General features: G+C 45.6%; 1 long non-coding RNA gene across 2 annotated transcripts in view; it reads left to right on the top strand.

Moving 5' to 3' along the window:
* The first annotated feature begins 611 nt into the window (after positions 1-611).
* LOC123048569 (uncharacterized) overlaps positions 612-6822 on the top strand; it is a 13143-nt gene continuing 6932 nt past the window's right edge. The window contains exons 1-3 of one of the 2 annotated variants that reach the window (XR_006423318.1): positions 612-756; positions 844-1080; positions 1873-1940. This is a non-coding gene — a long non-coding RNA (uncharacterized lncRNA). Of the gene's footprint in view, positions 757-843; positions 1262-1872; positions 1941-6822 lie in introns of both variants that reach the window. The other variant, XR_006423319.1, reaches the window with a different exon arrangement.

The following is a 6822-nucleotide window of genomic DNA, read 5'->3' as shown; positions in this document are numbered from 1 at the left end:
CAGTCGTTGATGACATGATCTGAGGCCGTCGTTGTTCCGTGAAGTTGTGTATCGTGTTGATTCATTTTCTGTTTCTTGTTGTATGGCTGGTTGTAATTTGTGATTTTCTTTATATATAAAGCGAGGCGAAAGACTTTTTCGGTATAGCACACACATTCAACTATAACTTTATATATGCATACCAATATACTCCCTCCGTCCTAGAATAAGTGTCTCAAAATTAGTATAAAGTTGAGACACTTATTTTAAGACGGAGGGAGTATTATTAAATAGAGCTGCTATAACATATAAAGTAGTGATCTAAACGTTTTTTATATTTCTTTACAGAAGCAGTAAGATTTACGTACAACGATTCATGTCAAATACAGATTGATTCCCTGATTTGGGACATTTTTTTCGAGCTGATTTGGGTCCAACACACGTGACTATAGCATCAACTAATCGTACAAAGATCGGCCAGGGTAATTTCCATCATGGAATTAATTTTTATAGACCGTGAAAAAAAGGAATTAATTGTTATAAAAAATCTAAAAATAATTACTGTACTTCTGGCATACTCCGTCCAATATTTCCCTCTTGATAACAATTTTTATCGTACGTGGCCACGTCCTCCCACCTCTCACCCCCTATTCCCTCTGATGAAACCTCCCACGCCGCTCCTTCTCTTTCCCCAATCCCCTCCAGTTCGCCACCACGCGCCAATCCCGCCGTCGCCCGTCGATCCGGCGCGCATTTCCACCCTCGTCTCTCTCCCTGGTCCAGCAACGTCACCCAGCCCCTTAGCTTTTCCTCCCGACACGAAAATGTCCTTTTGACTGCCGTCTCCGTCTTGTTGGCCCGCAGATCCGGCAGCCCTCGGCCACGATGCTGCGAGCTCTGGCCGGCTTGACCTCGTCGCCCCCATCCAATAGGTGCTCGACGCCGCTCCTCGGGACCGCGGCGGTCTTCTTCATGGGCTCTCTCTCCCTTCACCCCCTACGCCATGTATCGGCCCCTTCCTGAAGCTCCTCCTCGTCCGGGTGGCCCCCTGATGTCGCCGAGTGGACCACGCCCACTCCCGCCTCCGCCTGCCTGTACCAGGTCCGGTCGCCTCTTCCTTTGGGCTTTGCGCAATTCATCGAGCAGGTCATATATGTGGCATGTGTACGTGTGCTTTTGTAATGGATGGTGGGATTGTGTTCTGTTGGTTGGGGTGCAGGATTTGCTCCTGTTGTTCAAGTTGAATAGCGGGGAGATGGTGCCATGAAGAGCTAGTGTGGTGGTGAGGTTCAAGTTCTATAACGAGGCCATGGTTGTTTGCATGTCTATTTAGGTCTTTTTTTTCTTTTGTATGGTTGTTGAAAAACAAAGCCGAGCCTATTAGTTTGGAAAATAAAGTCAAGCCTATGTGTTGAAAAATAGTTTGATTAACTAGCAAGTGGCCATTTGGCGCCGGTGAGTTGAGCTGGCTAGCTTGTGTTGATGCATACATGTTTGGTCAAGGCTAGCTAGTTGCAGCAGTTGGGAATAGTACATAAGAGAAGAGACCCTATATCAGCGTGTGTAATCAGGAGTTCAGGACTGGCATGTATACTTGATACTAGTGTACAGCTTAACTAGCAGTCCCTGTAAGGAAACCAACTAACATTTAAGAGGTCCTCCATTCATGTCATAGTATGCACATTCCTAGTTCTTTTTCCTTCAGTTTTGGTTTGTAGATGTAATTGTAAGTTTTGTATTCTCGCTTTTGCTTTTCTTCTCAGTATTTTGTAGTTCTGTAACATTTAACTTGTATGCCTAAGGCTGAAGCAGCCACTGACATGTTAACATCATGTCCCGTGTGTTCTTTCTCAAAGATGTAGAGCAGGGGTTCTTACAGTTTGATAAATACAGGCCACATCAGATTCTGAAGGCGGTTTTGAAAGGGAGTGAGATGATGCTCGTCAAGACTAACTGAAAAGGTTAGTCCATCATGTCTTACCCATTTAGTTATGCGCCAATTTAGTTCTGGACAACATGAGCATGCTGTGGATAACTTGCTTTGAGACATGCTCTTTTTATTTGGGCCTAATTTCTTAGCTTACCTCATTGCCTACGTGGTACTGTTGTACTATATATGATGTATGCACCTGCTTATGCCCTATTTTCCCAAATGTGGCTCATAACTGAGATATCTATCTATTAAATCCATCTTAATTAAGGTGCGATAGCACAATTTGGTTAAACTCATATAGGAAAAGATGTTGCTATAATCAATTACAGTAAAATCATTTGCACAGAGAAAAATATTTCAACATTAGACAATATGATCTGGCATGTTTGACCCTTGTCAGGCGTCCTCCTTTCTAGCTTTTGTTTTTCCCTGTACTAGCTTTGCCTCTTTTGGTCTTCAGCTTTCCAGACCTTGATGCTTTTGAGAATGTCCAGCAAACTTGGTTTCATTTTAGTAATGGAACTAGGGGGTGCCTCTCTGTTTATCTAAAAATGTGGACAGTATTGAATTTTTTTGGAAGTGCATACAGAAATAATGGTAGCTTAACAAGAAGAATGATTGTGACCTGTCACACGAAACATAAGAAGTTGCTTAATTTGGTATGCGCAATATAACCTAAACTATTGTTGGTGGAGATTAGTGTGCCACTGCTATTTAATTTGTTTGAATGAAAAATTATATTTATATCGCACTGGTAGAAAAAAGCCCTTTAGTCCCGGTTCGCAACAGCCTTTAGTCCCGGCTGTGCAACCGGGACTAAATATGCGCGACTAAAGACCCCCCCCTTTAGTCGCGCCTCTTACGGACCGCGACTAAAGGCTTTAGTCCCGGTTCTTGCGGCTGACCGGGACTAAAGGCCCGTCCACGTGGGCGCCCGGTGTCCGTCGGGGCGGAGGACCTTTAGTCCCGATTCTCGTGGCCAACCGGGACTAAAGGGCTCCTCCGCAGGTTTAGGGTTTTAGCCCCCCTAAACCTGGTTTCTTTTTAGTTTGGAGTGTTTTATTTCTTTTATATTATATTTTGTGTTTTATTTTAATTTTGATAAAGTTTCAGTACACATATTTTACGCTACTATATACATGCATATGAAATTTCAAACAAGAAGAATTCAAGAGGAATATATAATATATATTCAATCTCGGGTGACCATATACAACTTCGAACAAGTTTCCATACACAATTAGGATGGATGACCATATACAACTTCGTACAAGTTTCAATCTCGGGTATGCATATAAATTTCTTCGTCCTCGGTATAGTGTTCTCCTTTAGGATTGATGACTTCCCTCATGAAAAATCCTGCTAATTCTTCTTGAATTGGTCAGAAGCGAGCTTCTGGACTAAGCCTCCTCCGCAAGTTATCCGTCGCGTTCCGCACGCTATCCGATGCCTTCCGCTCCGTGGTGTGTCTCCGGATGTTCTCACAAACATAGTATCCACATAGATTGGTCCCCAGTGGCTGCTTATCCACATTAACTAACCTTCTGAAATCTAGCTCATGTTTGAATTCACCGACAATTTCTTCTGAGAACCGTCTCCAAACCCTACAGGGCAAAGAAAATTAAATGAATAAGGAAGTTATTAGTTACTTGATATTAGGAAATGAACGAAAGAGACCGATCGATATAGAGCTCAAATGATTGAAAATAATTACTTTTGCAGCATTTTTCTCATGTCGGCCCAACGCTTTGGATCCGAATCCATAGAGTCCATGATTAGAACTCTGGAGGTGTGAAGTTCAATATTTAGCAGAATCCAGTGGAACCTGCGGACACGTTACATGCACAGTCATGCATAACTCATCGATTAGACATACCATGCATGGAGTAAACAAAAGAGAATGGGCACAAGAGAGAAACACTCACCCAAAATGGTAAGGAAATAGAATATGACTTTTGAGTTGATGCTTTCTAAGAAACTTGTACAGGTCTTTCTCCACGTCTTCGGGGTGATGTTGTAACACATGTCCATTAAAGATATGTGGGTCAATGAACCCAACATCATGGATGTTTCTTATTTTGCATTCCCAAATCTTCAATCTGCATAATAGCGTACGCAACAATATAGTTAGGACAATATATATATATATAGTGCAGGCAATGAAGAACGAGATGAGGTAGAAATAAATCACTTACAGAACGTAGCAACTCAGCATAGATTTGTCGAGGTCACGCAGATTGAACAGCTGGAACAATTCACTCATATGAATTTCTACAGAGTACCGTTTGGTGTGATGCTCATCTGTAACATCCGCATAAACATATTCTTTGTCGGCCCATGTTATGAATTGCTTGTACCAACGTAGCAGATTTCGCATTTGTGGTGGTAGACTCTTTTCCCGCGCAGGCTCGACGAGAGGCCCATTCCGCACATATTGTAATGCTATCTCACATACTGGCGCATCCTCAAGGCCTAACAAGGCACGAAGAGTCAAACCCATCTCGGACGCTTGTTCCATGGCACCCGGTACAGTCAATCCAAGTGCTGCCGCAGCTGCTATGATCTCGGGGTCCTCTTCCGGACCGGCTTTCACTATGAGCGGGGGGATCGATTGTTTCTTCTGCATCCCGAGCTGGTCAACTTGTTTCACGCTTTTTTTACTTTCTTCTTTCTCCTCCTTCAATATTTTTGCTTGCCTACGAAGTTCATGTCCATAGTCGTCAGGCATATTCAGCTCGGCTTGGGACGGTGTCGTAAAAAAATCCTTAGCCCACTTCTTTTGCTTCTCAGTGAATACTTGCTTGGGCTCAGGCTCTTTTTTCGCCTTCATATCCGCCTTCCATTTCTCATAATCAGCAGACGCGGCCAATTTGGTTTCAGCTTCACTAAGTTCCCCAGGCCTTGGGAGGAGAGGCTTCAGTGATGGCTCCGGTACCCTTGTGGTCTTAGGTACATAAGGGTCCGGGTTAATAGTCCAGGAGCGGGTTTCCTTGATGTCCGTCTGCTTCCGCTTCTTCGCCGGAGGTGGATTGGGGGGCGTCTTACCCGCCGGAGGAGGATTGGGGGGCGTCGTACCCGCCGGAGGTTGTGGATCGGGGGACGGCGTCGAATGGCGTGAAGGAGGTGTAGGTGAACCACCACGACCACCACCACCGCCACCACCACCACCACCATCGGAGGGGGGTGGACTTGCTAGCCTTGGCGCCTCGCCTGGAAACACTATGTACTTCTTTTTCCATAGAATGAACTGGCGCTTGACATCTCCAAGTCTTCTCTCCCCTTCGGGTGTAGGTTTGTCAATCTCCAGGTCCTCAAACCCTTGGACTATGTCTTCCACCGTGACACGAGCATAGCCATATGCAATGGGGTTGTTGTGGTGGAGTGCTCCAGGTGTACAGGGTAAAGCACTGCCGCTAGCTACCTTCGTGGAAACGTTCCCCACGGGATAATGCAGATCACATTCTTTCATCTCCTTTACATCATCCACGGGGTAGTGAGGCTCCGGTGCACGAATCTCGATCATCGGTGCACTAGCACCAGGCGGGGCATCCGTGGAAGCCACGCTGCTTCTCCGCTGCTGGCTTCCGCGATCCGCTTCATGATCTTCATGCGGCCCTGCAGCCGATTTTTCTTTCACTAGTTCATGCACGGTCTGCTTCAACTCATGGAGTTCCGATGCAAACTTCGTCATAAGATCTGCATCTCGGTCCGTCTTTCTCTTACGGCTTCTGTAACAGTACTGGTCATTGTCCTGGGAAAACCCTACTTTCCACGGAACTTTGCCTTTGCCTCGTACACGTCCTCCGTGTTCATCATTCCCGAGGGCTGTTGTCAGTGCGTCTTTCTCTCTGTTGAACTTGATCAAGCCCTCTTGAGCTTGGGTCATTGCGTCAATAAGGGCTTGGGTGGGAGCAAACTGTCTCTGCCGGTGAACACACACCCCTGTCTCCGGGTCTAGCGATCCCCCATGCCCGTACCACCAGCTTTTGGCCCTTGGGTCCCATCCCTCTGTACCTAGAGGGATTCCTCGCACCCTCAGGTCCTCCTCCATCTTCTGCCACCTAGGCTCCGAAAGGCGGTATCCTCCTGGCCCCATAATATGATGGAACTTTTTCTTACTCGCATTATCCTTTTTTTTTATATTTCCTTGAAATGCTCCGATTGCTTTTGCCTCACAAATTCTGGCCAATCATCTTTCAGTTTCTCATGTTGTCCATTGAAATCCGGAGTCTTGCCCTTGTTGACATAGTCACGGGTTAAATTTTTCTTGAAGTTCCGGAATGCTTCGCCCATCTTCTGAAGAGCGAACTCTTTAACTAGCCTCCTCCTCTGACGTCCACCCGGAACCTCGTTACCGAATTCATCGACTTTGTTGTATTCCGGAGGTAGAATGAAATGTTCCATAAGCTTTCTCCAGCAATCCTTTTTCGTTCTCTTGTCGACAAAACTGAAACCAAGACTTGCCTTCTTTGGCTCCTTCCATTCCTGGACGGTGATCGGGACGTTGTCTCTAACAACGACTCCGCATTGGTTGATAAACTTTGAGGTGTGCTGTAGGGGCTTGCCGGTTTCACTGACAAACTCAATGGCATATGTTTCTCCTGTTTTCATCGCCTTGGATTTGCCACGCTTTGTCGTACTCGATCCGGAGGGCTAAAAAAAGAAAGAGAGTCGCGCGCGTTAATACATATGTATTCACATTTCAGTAAGTTTGTATCACGAGAGGCTCAATGTATATATATACCTCGCCGGAGGTGGTTGCTACTTGCAATTCGAGATCGTCGGTTGTTGACGGTTGACCTCCGTCGACAATGTCCGTTCCTTCACCTTCTTGATCATCGACAATCTCTGTTCCACCATCAAGGTTCAGATAAGAAGAGACTACATCCTCTTGTTGCTCATATTCTGAG

The sequence above is a fragment of the Triticum aestivum genome, chromosome 2D, assembly GCF_018294505.1.
Source record: "Triticum aestivum cultivar Chinese Spring chromosome 2D, IWGSC CS RefSeq v2.1, whole genome shotgun sequence".
Classification (NCBI taxonomy): domain Eukaryota; kingdom Viridiplantae; phylum Streptophyta; class Magnoliopsida; order Poales; family Poaceae; genus Triticum; species Triticum aestivum.
This window is presented reverse-complemented; position numbering and strand designations above follow the sequence as displayed.